The 25,503-nt window shown below is 38.0% G+C and overlaps 1 long non-coding RNA gene across 4 annotated transcripts in view; it reads right to left on the reverse strand.

Annotated features, from left to right (window-relative positions):
• The window catches only part of LOC147914281 (uncharacterized), a 160,988-nt gene that overhangs the window by 99,510 nt on the left and 35,975 nt on the right, over nucleotides 1-25,503 (reverse strand). Inside the window, exon 7 of one of the 4 annotated variants that reach the window (XR_015555644.1) lies at nucleotides 28-91. The exons of 2 other annotated variants lie outside the window; for them this stretch is intronic. This is a non-coding gene — a long non-coding RNA (uncharacterized LOC147914281). Of the gene's footprint in view, nucleotides 1-27; nucleotides 92-1,291; nucleotides 1,334-25,503 lie in introns of those variants that run through there. One more of the 4 variants, XR_015555646.1, reaches the window with a different exon arrangement.

The following is a 25,503-nucleotide window of genomic DNA, read 5'->3' on the forward strand; positions in this document are numbered from 1 at the left end:
CATTTGACTCTCATGAATGCAACTTACCAGACAGAAAATATTGATGGGGCCAAGATTTTGTCAGTTTGGTTGAGATTCAGACTCCAACTTACTGTGGAGAATGAGAAAAGAATGAGTAAGTGTGGAAAGGAATCCTTGGTTGACTATGTCTTTGAGGAGGTACTTATTTACAAGCATGGGAAAAATAAGTCTCATGAGAAAATCATCTATGCCTTGTGGATCCAGGGGAAGTCTGTTGACTTTTCTAGACCTGAAGTTACACAAGATAGAATTAGCAAGCTTCTTGTATCCTCACAGACTACATCATTGGCAAAGACCACCACAAATGCTCAACTGAGAGTAACACCGGGTAAAACGCAAACATTGAGTGGGAAGGGAATTCAGCAATGTGTACTGAGAAATGCAGCTGATGCTTTACATAGAACAAGCAAAGTTAGCTCTGAACCACTGGCCAGGCTCAGGTTAGCTCAAGGTTCTCACAACACATCTTGGAGCTTTGAGGATGCTAACTGAATGAATAAGTATTGGATTAAAAGTCTCAGGAGCCAGGCTTGTCTGCACCATAAAGATAAGGCAGAGAAAAATATGAAGGAAAAAAAAAAATGAACCACAGTAGTGAAAAGACTCTCATGTCTATTCTGTAGGTATCTATTTTTGTAAATATCCCTCTTGTTACTAAACATAACAAGTGCAACCACACTAAGTATTAACAACTTTAATAAGCTGCTCTTATAAACAGCCACGATGACAACGCAACTTTTTAAAGTCACAATTATTGCTTTTGCACATCAAGAATTTTTGATGCATCTCTTGGTTGGTTGTTTCGTGAATGTGTTAACATGTTTTCCAGCAGGCATGACAAAATGTCTTTCTTTTTCTTTTCTTTTGTTTTTTTGTCTATTAGGTTTTTTGCCCCAGGCAAGAAAAAGGAAAAAGGACTCAAAAGGAAAGAATGCAATAATTAACTCTGAATTCTCCTCTTTCAGTTAGCTATTCTTCTGAATCTAACTACTTACCTACCTACCTACCTACCTACTTACCTACCTACCTACTTACCTACCTGTCTCTGTCTGCCCGTTATATATATCTCTATTTTGCTGCTGAAGAAACTAAGGCTCGAAAAATCTGTTCCAATTCCTCCAACTTGGATTTGAAAGAGCTAGGATTTTAACCCACATTTTAACATGAGATTTAACCATGTTTTTCTATTACATCAGGGGTTAATGGTAAAATTATTATTGGAGGTACACAAATAACTATTATACTTAACTTTTAATATATTAAAAGTGATGTCAGCGTCATGGCGGAGTGAGCTTTCCCATAAACTCTTCCCCTGATAAGATACAATAAAAGGAACAGTCACAGACCGACAACGGACTCCTAGACAGTGAACTGCTGCACACCTGAGAGAGGAATGTGCTGGGCCCCCGGAGGAAGTGGAGAGAGGTAAGGAGAACTCCTCTCCCTCCCCATCAGATCAGCGATCCTGGTCCGCGCGGCTCCCAGACGGGGGGGGGAGGGGTGGCCCTCTGTGGGGAAACTGTAGCTCTTCAGACTCTCTCAGCCAGTGGGAAACTCCCACACAGAGGACTCAGAACAGCTACAGGGCTACCATCAACATCTGAGCACCCCAGGAGAGTGGATAACAAGGGGAGAGCAAGAAGCCCTCCATGCCCAGGGACCCAGACAGCAAAAGAAAGAGTCCCCCCCGTCCTCCCCCATGCCAGACACTGCAGCTCAGCTGACCAGACCAAGCAGCTGGCGGATCACAGCGAACAGCCAGGGCAGAGAGCAGGGGGCTCAGATTACACAGCCCTTAACCCCCACACGGTGGCAGTGGGTGGAAATTACAACCAGATATTTCCAGGATGAGGAAAAATAAAGCCAATACAGGAACCACAATGCAAAGGTACATGAAATCACCAGACCAGAAGCAAAATGACAAGCACCCAGAAACCAACCCTGAAGACACACAAATCCATAACCTAAACAACAGAGATTTCAACATAGCTATCATAAAAAAACTCAATGAAATATGAGATAACACAGACAAACAATTCAATGAGATTAGGAGTTTCTTCACAAAAGAGATTGAAATCATAAAGAAAAACCAATCACTACTGATGGAGATGAAGAACACAATGGAGGAGATAAAGGAGAATCTGGAATCTTTAAAGAACAGAGCTGACAATATGGAGGAAAGAATTAGTACTTTAGAGGATAGGAATACAGATATGCTCCAGATGGAAGAGGAGAGAGAACTAAGACTAAAAAGAAAGGAAGAAAGTCTCCGAGAAATATCTGACTCTATTAGGAAATGTAACATAAGAATTATAGGTATTCCTGAGGGACAAGAGAGGGAAAGAGGAACAGAGAGCCTATTCAAGGAAATAATAGCTGAGAACTTCCCAAATCTGGGAAAGGAGAAGGAAATACCAGTAAGTGAAGCCAATAGGTCACCTAAATACATCAACAGGCAAAGGCCCACTCCACGACATGTAGTGGTAAGGCTGGCCAAAGTCAATGACAAAGAAACAATATTAAGGGCAGCTAAACAAAAACAAAAAATAACGTACAAAGGAACTCCCATCAGGCTCTCAGTGGATTTTTCACCAGAAACTTTACAGGCTAGGAGAGACTGGAATGATATATTCAAAATACTGAAAGACAAAAACTTTCAGCCAAGAATACTCTATCCAGCAAAAATTTCCTTCAAATATGATGGAGAAATAGTAACTTTCCCAGATAAACAAAAGCTAATAAGGGAGTTCATGGCCACGAGACCCCCCACTACAAGAAATACTCAAGGCCGTCCTCAGGCCTGAAAAAAAAAGGAAAGAAAAGGAATGCAAAGCTTGGAGCAAGGAGAAAAATAGGTAGACAAAATCAGAAAAATAGTACATCTTTACCGGAATAGGTTAGCAACCACTTAAATACCAAAATCAAAGATCAAAGGAAGGAATTCACCAAAAATAAATATAACCGCATCACTGTAAACACACACCCACAACACAAGATAGAATAAGGTATAACAAGAATGACTTAGAAGGGGAAGAAGAAAGTGATTGAATTGACTTAGTATAAGGAAATAAGAGGCCGTCAGATAATGGACTATCTCATACACAAGATTTTTTATACAAACCTCAAGGTAACCACTAAACAAATAATCAAAACAAAATCACATATGATAAACAAAGAGAAAATTAGAAGAGTCATAAGACAGAACAACCAAACTGAATTGGCAGTCCGAAACAAATGGGACAAGAAACAAAGGAATTGCAAAAGAACCGGAAAATAAGTGACAAAACAGCAACATTAAGCCCTCATATATCAATAATTACTCTAAATGTAAATGGATTGAACTCTCCAATCAAAAGATACAGAGTGGAAGGATGGATTAAAAAGCAAGACTCAACAATATTTTGCCTCCAGGAAACACATCTCAGCTCTAAAGACAAGCACAGGCTCAGAATGAAAGGATGGAAGACAATACTCCAAGCTAATGGCAAACAAAAGAAAGCAGGTGTTGTCATACTCATATCAAAGTAGACTTCAAGATAAAACAGGTTAAAAGAGACAAAGAAGGGAAATATATAATGATAAAAGGGACACTCCACCAAGAAGACTTATCACTTATAAATATATATGCACCCAACACAGGAGCCCCAAAGTACATAAAGCAACTATTAACAAACCTAAAAGGAGACATTAACAACAACACAATAATAGCAGGGGATCTTAATACCCCACTCACATCAATGGATAGATCATCCAGACAAAAAGTCAATAAAGAAATAGTGGACTTAAATGAAAAACTGGATGAGATGGACCTAGTAGATATATACAGAGCACTCCATCCAAAAACATCTGACTACACATTCTTCTCAAGCACACATGGAACATTCTCAAGGATAGACCATATGTTGGGAAACAAAGCAAGCCTCAATAAATTTAAGAAGATTGAAATCATAACAAGCATCTTTTCAGACCGTAATGCTATGAAACTGGAAATCAACCACAAAAAACAAACTGGGAAAGTGACAAAAATGTGGATATTAAACAACATGCTACTGAACAACCAACGGATCACTGATGAAATTAAAGGAGAAATAAAAAACTATCCGGAAACAAACGAAAATGAAAATACCCCATACCAAACCATATGGGATGCAGCAAAAGTGGTCCTGAGAGGGAAACTCATAGCTATACAAGCCCACCCTAACAAACAAGAAAAAGCCCAAATAAGAAACCTTAAATTACACCTAAAAGAACTAGAAAAAGAAGAACAAAGCCCAAAGTCAGCAGAAGGAGAGAAATAATAAAAATCAGAGCAGAAATAAATGAAATTGAGACCAAAAAAACAGTAGAAAGGATTAATGAAACAAAGAGTTGGTTCTTTGAGAAGATAAACAAAATTGACAAACCCTTAGCCAGACTTACTAAGAAAAAAAGAGAAAAATCTAAAATAAATAAAATTAGAAATGAAAGAGGAGAAATTACAATGGATACCATGGAAATACAAAGGACTATAAGAGAATACTATGAGAAATTATATGCCAACAAATTGGACAATCTAGAAGAAATGGATAAATTCTTAGACTCATACAACCTGCCAAAACGGAACCAAGAAGAAATGGAGAATCTGAATAGACCAATCACAAGTAAAGAGATTGAAATAGTAATCAAAAACCTCCCAAAAAATAAAAGTCCAGGACCAGATGGCTTCTCTGGTGAATTTTACCAAACATTCAAAGAAGATTTAATATTTTTTAATTTTTAAATTTAAACTCTAATTATGACCATTGATTCTGTTTTTTAATATATAGCAGTGTAACTGAAACAAAAGTGAGTGAACTTAAAGAAAGATGTCAATCAGTAACTGTATAGGTGGGAGTTATATATGGAAAAAATTAGAGGAAGTACACAAGTACAATAAGGTTTGGAATCACCATGCTACACTTCAGTTCCTCCTACTTGTGAGTTAAAAGGAAATGAATCTGTCTTCTGGAATCAGGGAACATTAGAGTGATAAGGAACCTAAGGAAAAAATATTTCCAAATCCCCATTCCCTCTGTATTATTTTATAGAAAATTGAGGGTTGGACGGTCACTGGCTGCTGAAATTACACAAATATTTTGGGAAAAAGCTGCATTCAGAACTATGTTTTCAATCACATGCAGGGGCTAGTAGGAGGGTTCATATTTGACACATAGATTTCAGGAGCAGAATGGTGGACCAAGAATTTCTCTGAGAAAATACCAGCAGAATATTAGTTGCCACTACTGATCTGGAACCCATCCCAATCAGCAGATACTATATACTTATGCGCTTGATAATGATATTTTGGTCAACCAACGACAGACCACATACATGATGGTCGTCCCAAAAGATTAGTACCATATAGCTTAGGTGTGTAGTAGGCTATTCCATCTATGTTTGCATAAGTACACTCTTTGAAGTTCGCACAAGGACAAAATCGCCTAACGATGCATTTCTCAACATAGCCTCGTGGTTAAGTGATGCATGACTGTACGTATACAGATGTGATAATAGACTAATGACATTATTTTCTTCAGCTAAACTCTCTAAAGGTTACATACATCCAACTGACAATGATTTTCAAAGCAGTCTCTTCTAAAGACATTACTCTCCATCCTGTGACCCTTCTATGGTCAAAAATACGTTTGGATCTCCCACTGGTTAAGGCCCAAGCCCACATATCTATCCACACATTCAACAAAGACTTACCAAGTGCCTACTACGTGTCAGCACTGTGCAGGGACTGTGGATCCCACAAAGAAGGCAGAGGTCCTGTCTTCTGAGAACTCAGACTCAAGTGGGTGAGACTGCTGATTCACAATTAAATAAATCAATAAATAGATAATAACTGACTGATATTAGTGCTGTAAGAAAAATTAACAGGGCGTCACAGTACAGAATAAGAGAAAGGTCGAATTTTCAACAGGATGGTCACAGAAAGTCCATTCTGTTGAAGTAAAATTTAAGCTGAGGACTGATAGTAGAGGCAAACCACAACAAGGTTTAATCTATGGGGAAAATAAATATTCCAGGCAGAGGAAGACCTTGTGGTCCAAAAAAGTGGATGTGTTTTGAGACTTAAAAAGAAGTTAGACCTCCTGGATAATTTCAAAAGACAGAACAGTAGCTGGAGATGTAGAAGAGAATGAGCCCGATCATGCAGGCACGTAGAGTCCATGGATAGGAGCACAGTTTTTATTCTAAGAACCAAGGATTTAAGCAGACAAGTGACATAAGTTTCTAAAAGATTCCTCTGGCTGTGATATGAACAATACATTAAAGAAGCAAGAGTGGAAATGAAGAAACCAATCTGCAGGCTATTGCAGAAGTCTGGGTAAAACATGATGGTGATTTTTATAGAGTGGGGAGTTCTCAAGATTGAGAAAAATAGATGGGGATGAGGTAGATTTTGGAGAGAGAATTGACAGGACTTGCTGATGAGCTGGATGTGGGGGATGAGGAAAACGGAAGCATCAAGAATGACTCTCAGGCTTCTGGCTTTGGTAACTGGGTCAATGGTGGTGCCACTTACAGAGATGGAAAAGGCTGAGGAGAGCCAGGTTTGAGGGGGAAATTAAGGGCTCTGTTTTGGCCATAGTAAGCTTGAGATATCTATGAGACATCCAAGTAGAAATGTCAAATGGATAATTGGATGTTTGAGTCCCAGGCTTATAGGAAACATGTGGCCTAAAGATAGAAAGTTGAACACTCTCAGCTTATAGATGGGTTTAAGCTCTGGAAAAGAATGCACCTATGTCTTTCCCAAACTATCTCCACACACAGAGCTTTCCATTTGCCTTCAGATTCTAAGAATTTAGAACACTGATCTCTCAACTCTGGGTGCTCACCCATCCACTTTACCTTCTGGGTTCCTCTCCTCTACAGAGCTGCGTCTTATAAAAATTTCCACTTATCCCTTCAAGCTGACCAGGGAACAGCCATACATGCCCTTCTCATTTTAGGTGTTTTTAACTGGTGGAACAAGAAAAACTACTAAGAGTGCGGGCCGGGCCAGTGGTGCAGTGGTTAAGTTCATGTGCTCCGCTTCGGCGGCCCGGGGTTTGTGGGTTCAGATCTCAGGACAGACACACCGCTTATCAAGCCATGCTGTGGCAGGTGTCCCACATATAAAGTAGAGGAAGATGGGCGTGGATGCTAACCCAGGGCAAATCTTTCTCAGCAAAAAGAGGAGGATTGGCAACAGATGTTAGCTTGGGGCTAATTTTCCTTAAAAAAAAAAAACTAGTAAGAGTGGTTTTCACTGGAAACTGAAAAGTTTTCTTCTTACTGTAAATGGAGCTGCTCTTGGGACTCTTTGCTCCTGATTTGTTTCCTGGTGCTTAGAAAGAAGGTTCTATTTATTCTTCATCTATAAGCTCTATCATTCCTGTGAGGGTTCTGAGTCTTTCAAGGGTGGAATTCATACCAACTCAGAATTCCAGACGCTGAGATCTGGAGAACTCTTCAAAGACTAATCCAACCTGTTCAAGTTACATGTGAGAAAACAAAAATCTAAAAAGTCTAAGTGAGTGACCAACATGTTGACTCTAATATTTATATTATTTATACTCTCTAATTTTTCTATAATATCGTATATATATATATTCTTGTTGCTGAGCAGATTATTCTTTCTTCTACCCTAGACTATATGAATGCAGCTGACTCACTTCACCTTGTAAGTTCCTGGACAACAAAAGGCTGCAATTTCACTTCTAATTACACTTTCTTAAAGCTGTACAGAGCTGCCTGCAAGTTCACTTACCATGGGCACCAGAAATGTCTCTAATTGAAGCTGGCCTCTTCCATCAGTCAAAGACGTATTCACAGAGACTTCACAGGAAGAGGGCTTTCAAAACACAGTCTCATCTCGCTATCTTACTAGGGGCTCTTGTGACTCCAACAGGACCATGCATGAGATAACGTATATAAAAGATTTTAAAACCTTATAATATTTTGCATACTTGGGATCTACAACATTTTCTCCCATATTTTTATTGTTCTTTTTAATGATTAAATCCATACATGCTCAGCTGAGAAGTTTTAAATATGTAGAAAAGTATGAAGAAAACAAAAATATCTTTAATCCACAAACCTTAGATAATCACAGTTTATATTTTATTATATTTCCTTCCAGATCTTATTCTAGGCATATAGGTTTGTATGTGTTTTTGTGTATGCATCTGTGTAGACAGCATTTACATATATTCACATATAGGTATATATTTTTCTGTATGCACATAGAAACGTTATATACACGTATATACAGATACATACAAAATATATAAAGTATATATATATACGTTTTATATGATTTACATTTTCCAATTTTTCTATAATTTTATATATATGTATTTTATATATATATATAAAGGAATATATATATCCCTTTACAATATGCATGGCATATTATAAGCATCCAATAAGTGCTGGCTCTCTTATTATTATTATCAAAGACACGGAGTGAGTGTTGAAAGAGGTGAGGAGTGTTCTTGGTCAGGGCCGTAGGATGCACTCACAGAGCACGAGTCAAAGCCAGCAGACTTTATGACTCTCACAATCCTGTGCTGGAGCCAGCAGTGGATGGTCTTAACGACTAGTGCTTTTATCACCAAAAACTCTGAACCAACACCAGGAATGACAACAAACCCAACTTCGTTTATGCTCCCGCTTTGAGAATGATCAGTAGTGTAGAACGTGCTTGCCTCACGAGGGATAGGAAACTCATGAGGATTTTAATTCTCATTCTCAAGACGTTAAAATAATAAAACAATTGACTTTTCTAACAATTACCATGTTCCTCCAAATACCCATACTACTGTGAACCTTTACTTGTCTAAGTTTTGCATTCTAGAAATGCTAGGTGTTGTTCTACAGACATAAAGGGGGGTTTATCAAGGTGAAGAAGAAGGAACATTAGCCTATGAGTTTAGGGACATACTTTCTCATGTGATTTTTGGCCTCTGGTTAAACTCCTTTCCCAGTTATAAAGCTTTGTTCTACAAAAATATGAGAATATTCAAGACTACTAAATCAGGATCTAAATTTATATATGTCAATCAGAGAAAGCGAATAAACCCGAGATTATTTTGTAAACCAGAGGGGACAAAGATGAAAGGGGACTAATCGCCATGATCATATAGCAGCCAAACTTCCTCTCGTCTTTACTGGGGCAAAGCAGACTTCAGACTTCAGAAGTTAGAAGGAAGATTCCTTAAGGAGGGGGAGTCGATTGAAACAAGAATGAAGGGCTTCGTTTGTGAAATATTCCCCAGAGACCCCTCAGAACAGGCATGGTTCTCCTCTGTCTTTGGCTGACTGGGTAGATGTGGTCCTGCTTTGCACTGGAAGGGATGGATTCACCAGCTGATCAGGGCTCACCCAGTTCTCTGACTCAGTGAAGCAGACATTGGTCCATGGACACCAGAAACACTCAATAATGTCTCATGAATACAGTAATGCATCACTTAATGACAGGGATACGTCCTGAGAAATTAGTTGTTAGGTGATTTCATCGTTGTGCAAACATCATAGCGTGTATTTACACAAATCTAGATGGTATAGCATACTACACACCTAGGCTCTATGGTACTAATCTTATGGGACCACCATTGTATATGCAGTCCGTTGTTGACTGAAAAGTCATTATGTGGCACATAACTGTATGTGCCTCCTAGGAAACATATCTGAGGACAAGACTGTGACAAGTGCCTAGCATTGCCCAGACTGTGAATATAAGCTCTTGGATGTTGATCTTTCTGATGCTACATGTCAATACTAGACATGCCTACAAATCATCTGGTGGGATTTCTCAAAATGTGAGGTATGGTGCACCCAAACTCCCTGGAAACGCTTCATTATTTAAACACTATGTAAAAACTCTGGATATACGTCTTTATTTCCCTTCCTTTAATCGTTTGAAGGACATACACACACATTTATTTACACACAACTACAATCAGACTGTTTTTGGCATCCAAATAGCCATCAGTCACTTCAAATGAGGGTGACTGATTCCTTGATACCTCAGGACACCTTCAGCCCATCTGCATTGCTGTCATAAAAAAAAACTCCACAGCTGCTTCTCCTGTTTTCATTTCATGCTCCTCAGCTGTTCATTAATTCACTGGAAGCAGAGGCCTGCCTTTGATATTCGGATCACACCTGACTTGGAGAGTTGTGTAGCAGATGCTTGCTTCACATTGATATATTAGCCATCATTTTACTGCCTATTCTTCTGTGTGAATGTTACTTCTCCCGAACAGAAAGTATGTAATTAGGCTTAATATGTACTTCATGTGCAGTATCTAGTGATATCTGTTACAGAAAAAGTAGAAAGTAACAGATTGAAGGTTAAATATTATCTCAAAAACAAAATGTTACGAAAAATAACATAAAAACTTGAAGATGAGCAGTGACATTTAAAATCTCCTATGTAGTCTCAAATATTAATTGTAAGTACCTAACTGCCCTAACATCCACTTATTTGATCAAGACTCTGGGGTCTTAACCCCCAGAAGCACTTAACTGACCAGGAGTTGAGGTGATACATGGTAAGTGTTCTCAGCAGCCTCAGCCCCTGCCAGCCTCCCAGACTCTCTGGAAAGTCACAACAAGCTCTCATCCACCTTGGGGGCTTAAAACTCCTGCCTGGAATGTTTTCCTCCCACTCCTTGCTAGTCCAACTCCTTATTCATCCTTCAAGTCTCTCCTTAAATAACTCTATCACTTCCTTAGAGAAACTGTCCCAGATGCACATCTTAATTTGTCCCCTATATCCTGCATGCTTTCTGGACAGTCTCCTATCTTTCTTGTTTGGCTCAGGAAAGATCTGGCAAAATGAGTATAGATGGAAGATCCCCAGGCTGCCCCTTGTGAAGGAGCATTTATTGTATATTAGCATTTCCTAATTCTAATGATCCCCATAGTCTCTCTTTATTTTTCTAAAAAGCCTGACAACTGGCAAAATCAACCAATCCCCCACACGCCCATATCATGTTCCCTAACTTGCCCCTTACAACACCTATTCCAACTTAGCATTTGATTTTTTAATATTTTTTTTTATTTTACATCTTCTTCTCTCCTCACCAGACTATGAGTTCCATGAGAGCAGGAACCAACTCCAATTTGTTCAGCGTCAAATCCTACCAAACACCCAATAGAACCCATTAGAATGACAGCATATAATCAATCTGAAGAAAGCATCTACTAATGAATAACTTCCTAATTTAAAGCGAGATGAACCTCAAAAGCAGATCTTTCATTACCAGGGAATTAATGAACAGGCGAAGAACGCCCTGAAATAAACACTGCAAGTGCAGACTTCAGCAGACTGGCTGAGAGGAGTCCTGGGAAATCAGTTACTGTTAACTGAGGAAATGAGGAAACTGAGACTTGGAGTAGTTAGTAACGTTCCAAGTTCATACAAGCAGCAAGCGACAGGGCATGCACAGGATCCTCAAGTATTTCATGAAGGAATGAGATCACACATTCACAAGACAAGCTGCCCACAAGTTGTTGGGTAATTCCACATATAATAATGTTCCTTTCCTTTTTAACGTTGCTTTCGAAAAATTCAATCCTAATTTTGTATTTATGAAGCTTAAAAAATTGATTCACTCTTCCCCATGATATCTCTTCATTATTTCATTCATTTAACCAAGATTTATTGACTGCATCAAATGTCAAATGCTATTCTCAGAACACAATGACGAGCAAATAAAAACATCATGTCTCCCCTCCTGGAGTTTACTGTGAACAGACAAATAGCAAATCCTCATATAAATGTGAAATTACTGCAGTGCTACATATTTTACTGCAGAGAAGCTGTGGGAGCTTATAGTAGGGAAATTTGACCTCAAAAGGGAGATCAGAAGGATGAATGGTATTATTTTAACTAGTCAAAGAGGGAGGAAAATACATTCCAACAGAGGCAATGGTATGTGCCCTGTGATAGGAAGCACAATGTGTGTGAGGGACTGAAAAAGGTCCATGGGGCTGAATCAGAGAAAGTGAAGATACATGGTGTGAGGTAAGGCTGGAGACATAGGAAATGGTCAATCCATGCAATGCTGCACAGGTAAACCTAAGGATACTAATGGCAAAGAGAACTTGAGAGGAGTTTTAAGCTAGGAAACAATGTTATCAGATTTGCATTTTGTAAAATGCCACTCTAACAAGTGTTGGGCAAGTATAGGGGAAAAGAGTAACAGAGATAATCAGATACTAAGGATGGCAAAATATGATAAAGGCTTGGATAAAAATGCATTGGAGATAGAAAGTGAACCAATTCAACCAACTGTTGGAAAGTAAACTGAAAAAGATTTGTTGATCATTTGGGTGAGAAAGAAAAGAAAAGGAAAATGACATTTACAGGATGATTCTCTGCTACTTTCCTATCCCAACATCCATCTCTCCCCTTCCTTCTTAACAATAGAACCCTAAATTTATTTGGTGTGCCAAGAGTCTCAGGTAAAATTTACATTTTTCTGTCTCAGCTTCAGCTGTATATGGTTATTATGTTATGTCGCTAAACACTAGGCAGTAAAATATAAGTGGAAGTGTTTGGGCCTTCTGAGATGTTTCCTTTAAAAAAAGATGTCATGGTGTTACTTTTCTCTTTCTAAACCCTTCTGTTTGGAACTTAGATGTGAAATTGTAACTTGAGCAGTCAACTTGGATCGTGAAGGCAAGGACCAAACACTGGAGAAGGCAGGCACTCACATGTCAGCCTGGCCTGCGTACCTCCAGACTATTTTCACCACAATATGAAACTTTATGTCTAAATCACCTACAGCCAAAAGAATCTGATGTGATACACAGCATAATCCACTAGGTAAACAAGAGTAGCATTAACTGCGAGGGGGAAGGCTAGAGGAAGTCCAGGTGATGGGGAGAAACACCACGAGCTAAATTTAACTTGATAAGATGCCTCAGAGATGACCGAGTGGGCAATTAGATATACAAGTCTTAGGATTTCTAACATATGTCTGGATTAAGTACAGATATTTGAGATTCCTTGGCATACTGAAAGCATTTACAATCATATAAGAAAATAAAGTAGATCTACAGATTCAATGCAAACCTACCAAAATCTCAGATGGCTTTTTTGCAGAAATTGAAAAGCAAATCCTAAAATTCGTAAGCAAATACAAGGAACCCAGCATAGCCAAAACAATCCTGAAAAGGAAGAACAAAGTGGGAGGACTCACACTTCTCAATTCTAAAACTTACTACAAAGGTACAGTAATCAAGATAGCATAGTACTAGCATAAAATAACATATGAATCAATAAAGTAATATGGAGAGTCCAAAAGTAAACCCTTACATTTGTGGTCAATTGATTTTTGATAGGGGTGCTGAGAAAATGCAACGGGGGAAAGGAGAGTTTTTCAACAAATGGTGCTGAGACAACAGGATAGGCACATGCAAAATAATGAAATTGGATGCCTACCTCACACCACGCACAGCGCCGTACTGTCCCCCAGAAGTCCCAGCCTGGCGCAGCCTACGCCAACGTGGACTGAACCCAGGGACAGACGCCCCACTGCCTGGACGCTGAGTCACGCTGCTGGCGCATGCGCAGTTCACTCCACAAAACCTGCTCTCAAGCATCAGGCCCCGGCTTGTTGGATGGGGCCTGCCCTCATCCACCAGGCCATCATCCAGGGTGCAGTGGTTCCCCAAACTGCACCTCTGATGAGGAGGTTTGAATGGTGGCTACTGTCAGACCGCACATGGCCCTGCTGTCCTTATTGGACTTTGGGCATGTCTGGCAATCATGATTCCCAGGTGTCTTTCATCCCATGTATCCCAGGTCAGGCACAGAATGGTTACTGAGATCCCTGAGATCTGGCTACAGGGGAATTAGTAACTCTGTTCTGGAGCGGGATGGACTCTGGCAGCAGCGTGTGTGCCGCAGAAGTCCCCACCTGGAGCCAGGCCTATCCCTACTCAACTCGGGAACCAGCACAGGGAACCCGGCTTCCGAGTGAGCCCGCATGCGCAGTTTGCCCCAGCCCACCTGCACTCAAGCATTCACTTCTACGCCTGTGTGGACAGGGGCTATCCCCCGCCTAGCAGGCCATTTTCGTGGGGCCAGGGGCTCCGCGTACTATACTCCTGATGCAGAGTAGGGAAGGTATTTTGAGCCAGACCTCTTATGGCCCTGTGCAGGGAAGATATATAGGGCCTCTGTGGGAGTCAGGTCTTCCAGGTGTCTCTCATCAGCAGATTCCCTGGCACCACCCGAGGTGACAAGGCTAAGGATTTACTCTGAGATTTGGCTTCAGGGGAACAAGCATCTCTCTTTGGGAGTGGACTGGACCTTGACAGGGCAGTGAGTCTCCCAGAAGTCCCTGCATTGGCACAGTCTATCCCTACGTGGCCTGGACCCAGGGACTGAATCCCAGGAACAGATCTCTGGAGGCCTAAATGCTGAGTCTCCCAGCAGGCATATGCGCAGTTAGCTCTCATCCACCTGGCCTGTTGGATAGCACCTGCTCTCGCCCACCAAGCCATCATCCTGGGGTTAGCAGTTCCCCTAACTGCACCATTGACGAGGTTTGCATGCATGATGAAGTGTATATTGTACTTCATCAATGAAAATCATACCCAGATTATAGAAAAACTATTATAACTCAATAATAAAAGATGTGAATGGACATTTCTCCAAAGAAGACATACAAATGGTCAAAAAGCACATGAAAACATCATTAGTTATTTGCATTAGGAAAAGGCAAATCAAAACAACAATGAAATACCACTTCACACCCACAAGAATGGCTATAATCAAAATGACATATAATAGTTAAGTGTTGGCAAGAATGTGGAGAAACTAGAACCCTCATACGTTGGTGGTGAGAATGTAAAATAATGCAGCCAATTTTATTTGAATACAGTTTCTCAAAAGATTAAACACAGAGTTACCCTATGACCCAGCAATCCCACTCCTAGGTATATACTCAAGAAACGAAAACATATGTCTGCAAAAAACTTATTCATAAATATTTATAGCAAACATTATTCATAATAGGCAAAAAGTAGAAACAACCCAAATGTCCTGCAACTGATGAATGGATTAATAAAATCTGTTATATCCATACAATGGCATATTATTTGGCAATAAAAACTAATGAAGTACTGATATATTCTATAACTTGTGAACATTAAAAACATGCAAAGTGAAGGAAGCCAGACACAAAAGAATGCAAAGGACGTATATCATATGATTCCACTTATATGAAAAGTCTGGAATGGACAAGTCTATAGAAACATAAAGTAGTTTAGTGTTTGCCTGCGGTTGGGGTGGCGGGTGGAGGGAAGAATGAGTAGTGACTGTTAATGGGTACAGGAGTTTCTTCATGAGGTGATGAACATGTTCTAAAATTAGATAGTGGTGATGGTTGCACAACTCTGTGAATATACAAAAAAACACTGAGTTGTAAACTTGAAATGGGTGAATTTTATGATATGTGAATTAAATCTCAATAAAGTGGTTGAAAAAATCAAAAGAAAAGTTGACATCTCTTTTCCTATCAGAGTGCAAAACCACACGATCATATTAATAGATTTGTAGTTCCAAATGTGCAATTCCTTGCTGCCTCTGCCTGGAAGCTCTGTATCTATCCACATTCTTGACAGGGGGTGTCTCTGTATCTGACGGTACCCTTTGGTTCTCAGAAGCACCAGCATCTTAACTGTCTCTTTTCTTGCTTTTTCCTCCCACCAAACTGTGAGCAACTACACAGAAGTGATGGAGTTTATCTCAGGATTTCCAGAAATCTTGATCCAGATTTCTGTTTGAAAGATACTTAGCTATTTGTAAAACAATAATTAAAAAAAACCACAACAATTATTTAATTATATACTCTAAAATGGATATATTGGAATAATCATTTGTGTTCAAGTTAATTTCTTCTTTGATGCAGAAATTTAAATGCATCTCCTCCTACCCTCTCTCAGATATTTGAAATGTTTATAAATGAGTCATTATTAAGACTTGCACTACACTCTGGCTCCAAGACTGATCTCTTATGTCATTTCTGTCCTATGCATGTCTATATAAGGTACACTGTTCAAGTGTGTGGCTCTCTGGCCAAGCACTTCTCAAACTTGAAGTGCAACAGAATCACACAGGTGGCTTGTTAAAACATTGATTCCTGGGCCCCACCCCCAGGAGTTCTGATTCAATGGTCTCTGTGTAGGACCTAAGATTCTGCATTTCTGATTAGCTCCCAGGCAATGCTGATGTTGCCATCCACAGACTACTCTTGGAAGGTCCATGGGCTGGAGCACTAGCAGCTGAGTGTTATACTCAAGCACAAGCAAGGCTTAGGTGTGTCACTCAGAGGAGATGTCTGCCAGAGCAGTTGTTCAATAATAAGTTCACATATAGCAAGCTATCATTTTTTGATAATTGTGTAATACCACTTAAATGATAATTTTTTGCTCTTTATTCTCTAATTTTTATAATTATAATAAAGAATGTTAATAATTGTGAGATATTGTTTGTAATTTATAAAAAAATAAGGTCCTAATAATCCTCTTTAGGGCTTCTAGTTTAAAGATAATCCTAGGACTATAAAACAAGGCTTAAAAAAAGAAGTTAATATTTGTAACTTATTCTTATAGAATTACCATTCTAAATGATTGAAATTTTCTTGACACTTTTCAACCAAAACCAAAATATAAATAAATAGAATGCTGAAACATTTAATAAATTGAATGCTATAACTGCCAACCATAAAAGCCAATAACCAACTATCATTATAACCCTATCATTCTTATTTGAAAAGTAATTATTTTTTATTTGAATTCATAAGGGAAATTTTAGTAATAAGATGTTACTTTTCAAAGTATATACCAGGAAACTGAAACACATGATAAGACTAAGCTGAACATCAATATGGTGGGAAAATATCACAGGTAGGACATAGGAGGGAGTCAATATTTTCTGGACAATAATCTAATCAACCATAGTTCTTAATATATGTTTAACTTGTACTCATAAATGGTGGCTGGTTGAAGTGAAGAGCAAAGAAACATCAAATATAATAGGGACTTCACACAAATTATAGTAATTATGTAAACTTTTCTCAACATGATCAGCACCAAATCAGAACATCGAATTCTCCTGATTAAAATTCCTGCAGATCAAATCAGAATAGCTTTAGATCTCAGAAAATCAGTGATTAAGAAGCGAAAATACAGCAGGGATTATATGCAATTTGTCTTTTCATTTAACATGAATGAAGAAGTTACAGAGGTGCTTCCTGTTTGAAAAGAGAATATGAAGCCAACTCTCCTACAACTTAAAAATAAACGCATCTTTTAGAAAAATAGACCAGCTGATGGCCAATCCAAAATGGTAGTATTCTAAGTATCAGATCACAAAATCAGTCTTTATTTTTAATGATATAAAACATCTAACTAAATTTCAAAATATATCTAATGAACATCTATCCTCTAACAAAACATGATATAATATGCCATTTTTAATTTATTTGTCAACGAATCACACTTCTTCTTTTATAATTTATTTTATAATCATATTTTTGTGTGTGTGTGTGAGAAAGATCAGCCCTGAGCTAACATCCATGCTAATCCTCCTCTTTTTGCTGAGGAAGACCGGCTCTGAGCTAACATCTATTGCCAATACGCCTCCTTCTTTTTCTCCCCAAAGCCCCAGTAGATAGTTGTATGTCATAGTTGCACATCCTTCTAGTTGCTGTATGTGGGACGCGGCCTCAGCATGGCCGGACAAGCGGTGCGTCGGTGCGCGCCAGGGATCTGAACCCGGGCTGCCAGTAGCAGAGCACGTGCACTTAACTGCTAAGCCATGGTGCCGGCCTTATAATCATATTTTTTATTTGGTAATTTTATAATTTTACTTTTATAAGGAAATAGCCTCTGTTCCCAATTTAAATGGTAACACATTTGTACATTGTCTATGTATAATCTTAAAGATTCCATTTAAATAATTTTATAAAATGTGATTAGTAATGCAAATTATTATTTTTTTAAAAAGTACATTATCATATATCACATAAATATTCCACAGTGATTTTTTGAATACGTAAAGGGGACTACAAGTTTATATGTAAATTTTGGTATTCATTTCTAGGGCTGCTGTAACAAATTGACAAAAATTTGGTGGTTCAAAAACAATAGAAATTTATTCCCTCACTGTTCTGGAGGCCAGAAGTCCAAAATCAAGGTGTTGGCAGGGTTGCTTCCTTCTGGAGGCTCTGAGGTAGAATCCACTTGAATACCACCCTGCTAGCTTCTGGTTGTTGCCAGCAATCTTTGGTGTTCCTTGGCTTGTAGACACATCACTGCAATCTCGACCTCTGTCTCCACATGGCTTTCCCCCTGTGTCTCTGTGTCATCTCCTTTTTTGTCTGATACCCATCATTGGATTTAGGGCCCATCCTAATCCAGGATGATCTTATCTCAGAATTCTTACCTTAATTACTTGAGCAAACACCCTTATTCCAAATAAAGTCATATTCTGAGGTTCTGGGTAAACACATCTTTCGAGAGCCACAATTCAACTCGCTAGAATTGTGGAAGAAGTTTGCAAATTAAAAATAATTATTAAAATAGCAGCAATCCACTGCTCACCATTCCACCCATGCATTGCTTCATTCACCCATAGATTTATTTTGTCCAATGATTGAGTCCCTACTATGTGTCAGGCACTGAGTTAGGCCCTTATAAGACAAGAGTGACCAAAACAATTATTGCCTTTAAGAAGGCAGTCCTGTGCTGGTTTCCACACAGAGGTGGGCCATGGCCAAGTTTTCACCACCTTGAGACAAAATGGAATAAAATTTTTAAGAATTTGAGTTTATTTTACTTAAATTTTTTTTTATTCCTAGAGTATCCTCTGTTACTCTTTGTGCAGATACTTGTGTTCTATAAGTAGGAATGAATGAATGAAAAGAATGTACTTTGTAATGTTCTTTCTCGAACCTCACAACATTTTTTCTTGAGGAAATAAAAAATATGGAAATTCTATTAGATTCCCCCAAATTTATTTAAATTAACTAATTTTTTAAAGCAGAAAGTCTGGGAGCCACTGCTTCAAGGGGCACTGGTCATGCTGAAAACTTCCACCAAACTTGGCCAGCTTCTCAATTGTAACAGAGGAGAATGAGATTCTCAAGATTGTTCATAAATTGACACTAATCTGGTATCATTGGGACCAGCCTTCCAGTTTCACTATAATCTGTGCCCACATATCAGATGATCAGGAAAAGAAAGAGCTGTCAGGCAGCTAGCTGCCTGAGGTGAAGAAATCTCCAGACTGGATGACTGTACAGAGCTGCTCTGGCCACAGCCCTGCCCCATGGATGTCAATCTGAACCCTGTGCAGAGAAGGGCGACAGACAGAATATGGAAGCTCTGTTGCACTAAGGACTGTGAGAAATTAGGGCATCGAGGAGAGATGCTTTGGTGCTCAGTTGAATCAGATGTGACGTAAACTATAGAGCAACATTCTCCCCATCTCTGCAAGGAACCAAAGATAACATGTACTCATTGAGGTCTTCCCAGGGCATATCCCCACTTCAACATTTCAACGGTTAGTTATTCTCCTAGACTCAGCAGGGAGAGATTTTGATGGGAATTGGGGTGGGGGTGGGGTGGAGAAAGAGCCTAAGTTGATGTGATCAAGAACGCTGATGTGTGTCTTTATTATGTGATAATAATTTCAACATTTATATGCATAGGCTGGTAATAGCCGTGTTACTGAAATGTATAAAACAAGCAGGCAAAAGATAAAAGATTCATCATAGACAAGACTCTTAATATGAAAAGCTGGGAAGTAGCAGTTTCCTTTACAGGCATGTTTTAGAGAGGGGTAAATTTTAGAAGTATATCAATTAACAATTCTGGGATGAAGTGTTATTTTAATACTCATGAGGCAGAACATGGTGAAAATTCTTGCTGAACTTTTATTTATTTTCCACACCGGTGTGCAGGAAAGGGTTAACTTAGCAGGCCTGGGCTGCTCAAATCTACACATTCCTAAGAAAGACCTGTCTTCAAGATTGACCCTTGACAGGGTCCTGGGAGATAATCTCTGAGTCTCTAGACTATCTTGCTTGATAGGAGTGTTTTTGTATGTCTGAGGCCGTGGGCCACACTATGTCAGTTTGACCTCTGGGAAGCTAGAGTCCAAGGAGTGGAGGTCAGGCACATAGGCACTGCATGCCTCCATGACTGACGCACAATAAAACCCTGGACTCCCCATTTGGGTGAGCTTCCTGAAAAAGAAAAAAAAAAAATCCAATCAAAAGAAGGCACAAAAGAAGGGGGAGCAAAAAAATTTTAAGCTGAAAAAATACAAATCATAAAAAGTAATAAGTGATTTGAACACCCAAATAGCTTCCCTTTTGTTGTATGTCAAAGGATCAGACATATAAAGAGACTCATATTGGCCAAATATGAGATAATTCCAGCATCAAAAATAATCCTATTTAGGGGCTGGACCAGTGGCATAGTGGTTAAGTTTGCATGCTCCAATTCGAGGACCTGGGGTTCATAGGTTTGGATCCCGGGCATGGACCTACACACATGCTGTGGCCAGCGTCCCACATATAAAGTAGAGGAAGATGAACACGGATGTTAGCCCAGGGCTAATCTTCCTCAGCAAAAAGAGGAGGATTGACAATAGATGTTAGCTTAGGGCTAATCTTCCTCACCAAAAAAATAATAATAATAATAATAATAATAATCCTGTTTATAATTCAAACACTTTGATTATGTAAAAATTTATGAATACATAAAGATATTCATAATGATAGAAAATGAAACAGAAGACCCCACATACCACTTTGATAACCATCTAATACACAATTCTTTACTGGGAAAATGGAACCTAAAGAAAAAGATGTACACATTAATTCTGTCTTATAATTCACATTCAGAATTATTTTATCTTTTTCTGAGTTGCCTCTTTTTACTTTAAAGTCTATTACATTTGAAATTTCTATATCATTTTCTTTGGGTTTGTATTTGCATGATTAATCTTTTTGCCCCATCTTTTTATTTCAACTTTTCTATATATTTGTTTTGTTTGGGTCTTTTATAAACATCATATAGATTTTTTGTTTCCAATTTGTCAATGTTTGTCTTTTAATGGAACAATGAATCTATTTATGTATTTTAAAATTTTATTGTGAAAATTTCAAACATAAATGGGAGAAAAAATAACACAATAAACATCCTAATACCCACCAAGAAAATCATCAGTTTTGAAATTTTGCCATATTTATTTCATCTAGATTTGTTGTTATTTCCCTAATCATTGAAAAATGAACACATCAAAATTGTGGTTATTCTTCCATTATAACCATTAAATTCAGAGGTAAAATAAAGGTTTGCATCCTTAAATTTATTCAGTTTTGAGGACCTTTGTAAGTGGAAAAAATATATAAATATAAAACTGCTAGCCTCTTTCCCAAGTTCGTGAAAAGAGTCAGTGACACCAATAACAATATAAGAAAGAAAAACACAGGCCAGCAGATGAGGAACACATATTTAAAACAATAATAATAAGCTAAATAAAACATTATAAGTAAATTCATTTAAAATCATATAAATTATGAATAAATAGATTCAAAAGAAAATCCCAAATAAAATATTAGAGAAGCAAATCTAGAAGTATGTAAAAAGAGTAATGCATCATGGCCATGTTAAACTTATTCTAGGAATGCAAGGGTGGTTTAACATTTGAAAATCAATTAATAATTCTTCACATTAATAGATCAATGAAGAAAAGTCATATGATCATTTTTAACAAGTGCAGAACAAACATAAGATAAATTTGACATCTACAGATTTTTAAAAACAACCAGTTATGACTAGGATTAGAAGAAATCTTTCTCAACTTGATAAAGGAAATCTGTTTTAAAAAAAACTATAGCAAACAGTATATTTAATGATGCAATATTGAAATTATATCAGGGAAAAGATAAGGATGCCTTCTTTGACCATTTCTATTCAATATTGTACTGCATTTCTATTCAATATTGTACCGGAGGGAAGGAAGGGAGAGAAGGAAGGGAGGGAAGGGAAGGAGGGAGGGAGGAAGGAAAAGGAAACTAAACAAACAGGATTGAAAAAAAAACCCAGAAAAAAAATGCTATTATTAATATGACATGATTGTATGTAGAAAATCCAAAGACTCTACCAATGACTTGTTCAAATAAACGAGAGAATTTAGGAATTTTGCTGAATACAGATTAATATACAAAGTGGAATTATACTGTTTACAAGCAACAAACAGAAAAAGAAATTAAAAGAAAAGATACTGCTTTCAATTAAAAAAACTAAAACATAAATCTAACAAAAGAAATGCAAGATTCTAGAGGAAGAAGTGATAGAATTTACATTCAGAGACTATAAAGTAGATCTACATAATCATGGAGAGCTAAATTATGCTCGTGGATTGGAAAATTCAATATGGTAAAGGTGCCAACCATTCCCAAGCTGATCTATAGATTCAATGCCATCACAATCAAAATCCCAACAGAGTAGTTCACGCAAGTGTGATGTGTGGGTGCGTGTATTGTGTGGGTGGACAAGCTTATTCTAAAATTTATAAGCAAATGCAAAGTAGCCAACAAAATCTTGAAGAAGAAGAATGTTAAGAACTTGCACCACTACACAGCAAGACTTCTTATAATGACACTGAAACTAAAATAGTGTGGTATTGGTGCAAAAATAAACAAATAGATCAGTGGACTAGAACAAAGAGTCTATAAAGCTACACATCTGTTTATAGGACAATGGAAAGGATCCAGGTAAGAGCAGGTGGCTAAATATTCAAGAGAGAAGTGCTAAATAGCTAAAGTTAATGAGATCAGTGGAAATGACAGGATACAAAAGTTGGGTGGAGGGATAGGACCTAAACAGGAGTTGATGTCTACTGAGACTGAAGGAGAGAAGAAGTGGGAAAATGGAGAAGAGTGGAGAAGCTTTGAAATGGTCATCATGGAGAGTAAGAGTGAGCTAACCACAACTGTTAACAACATGGGGAAGCACATGGAAGAACTATTGAAACTCATGACCAGGAAGGTGTAACTCATGAAATAAGAAAACATATCTGCAATGTTTATCTGTTCAAGTGCAAGCATAGAGAAGGTAAATACATCGAGTTGATAAGGATTGGGATATTACTAGGTAACCGTGGATAAAAGAAGAGCAAGTAGGTGGGCTGTTGGCAAGGATGTTGTTGAAATGATAAACTTTGGAATATAAGCTGTAAAATGAGAGAAAGAAAAAAATGGATGGATTGCAAGAAAGGAAGGATGGGAGCCTCTACGATAGTTTTATTCACTTTATTTGGTATTTTCTTATCACCTCTCCACCAGGACTTCTTTCTAGGCCTGAGTACAGAAATCAGATTTCCCACCAAGCCTCTCACATCACGCCATCAACACAGGGATTCCATTGGAATTGCTGATGATGATTTGACTGCCTTCCACTGAATTCAATAAAAAATAAAATAAATAAGTTAAATAAATGCAGAGTCCAAACAGAGGGCAAAAAGAAACCCAGGACCTGCTCTGACTTATACAGCTAGTAAAATGTCTCCCTGACAGGTCTGTTTTAACAAAATACCAAAACTCTGAGTTCTTTGGACAGCTTGTAAGCAAATGTTAGCGTGTGGATTAGATTTACATCTTACTCACAAGAAAGTAAAAAGGGTTGTGAGGCTGAGGAGAAGGCATAACAAAGGTTTATTTTGTAGCAATGGAATCACGACTGCCTGGTTAGAGATGAACTTGACTGATGGGTTTTCCGTGGTAGCCTCCCAGCACTTAATCTTCGCCAAATATTAATGTGCTGAATTTATTACATTTGAGCTCTGAAATTAAAAGTGACCATCTGTGGCACATGTGTGTGGTACGTAGAACAGTAATATATTGTGGACTAGCCCAACATGAAGCAATGGATATTGTGATTGTGACATGGCAGGCAAACTCACTCACACTCCAAGACAGCTAAATGAATCTGATGGACGTTGGTGTCATTCCTTTCCACAGGTATCTGCTTTCTGAAACAATGCACGCTGTACAGAAGATATTTATTAATAATTCCTTCAATGTATCTCTATAACAGACTGTGCAGTCTAAATCCGGAAATGCAGTTTACTTCACTGAAACAGAGCAATCAATTGAACGAAACTAAGTTCTAGAGGAAAAAGATTACAAGTGTCAGACAAAAGAAACACAAAAGAACAAATGTCCTTTTTTCTGGAGAGCAAGACTATAATGAAGGTCAGCATTGCAAAGATTTTTCCACTGAGATTTTCAGGCAGATGTTAGACTCAAATTAGAAACACGTATTTACACATTTTGTGACCAAAGGAAAAACAATTAGCATTTTCACTAGGAAATAGAATGCATATGAAATTAACTTTTGGTACAAATTCAAGAGAATGGGATTTATATCACAAGGTTGAAGATGTAAAAGCTTAATAGAAAACTAATCTTTTTGTAAATCATATAGAATGCACCCTTGTAGAAAGAAAGTGTGCAGTTTGCCAAGGAGTGGAACAACAGAGCATGGATAAACCTGTTTATTTTGAAGGAATTTTTATTCACTTTTTGAATTGTCTACCTCCAGAGAAAAGAAAACCATCAGGTTAAAATTCATTCTTGGAACGCCCTGCCATCGATATTATAGCAGGGATTGGGCTGTTATTTCTATGGCTTTGGGTTGTGCATACGTGACTGAGTTTAGTTAGTTTCACAGGTGAAATTCATAGCTAGATAAGATATGTTGTATCAGGATTCTAAAGAACTGATTATTTAATGATGTTTTCACAACCATAGACTCCAGAATGTCCAAATACAGTTCTATTAGTCACGTGGACCTCCTTGAGGGGTTCCTGAGGACACTCTACAGAAGGAAAATTAGTGGAGTAGGAATCAAAATATTACCTTATTACTAGCTGCTCAAGAGCTTTAATATTCTCAAATTCAGTGAATTTGACACTTCTAGAATGTTTCGGAGAAAGGAGAGAGAGACAGATATCCAGAGTGAAAGAGAGCATTCAATGTCTACAGGGCAGAACAAAGTTGAATTTGCCCATTATTTTACGTTATTCAGTACTCTTTCAACTCTAAATGATAGAGCAAATATGAACAGGCCACTAGAAATATAACTGGCCAACAAGCCAATGAAGGTATTTTATCCTTCCAAAAGAAATTAAAATTAAAACAATGAGCAATGAGATCTTTTTGTCTCCAAAATTGGGAAGCGGCTTATAGAGATTAGAGAGAACGGTTACTTTTGTGCAATGTGGCATATGATCTTTCCAGAGATCAATTTGGCTAAACAATGATAAAGTTTAGGAATGTGTCTTGGCATTTATTTATTCATTAAACAAATGATTTATCAATTACCTATTATGTGCCAAGCACGTTCTAAAATATCTCTCTCTCACAATGA

This window comes from Ceratotherium simum, chromosome 21 (assembly GCF_057802395.1).
Source record: "Ceratotherium simum simum isolate JZ-2026a chromosome 21, ASM5780239v1, whole genome shotgun sequence".
Lineage (NCBI taxonomy): Eukaryota > Metazoa > Chordata > Mammalia > Perissodactyla > Rhinocerotidae > Ceratotherium > Ceratotherium simum.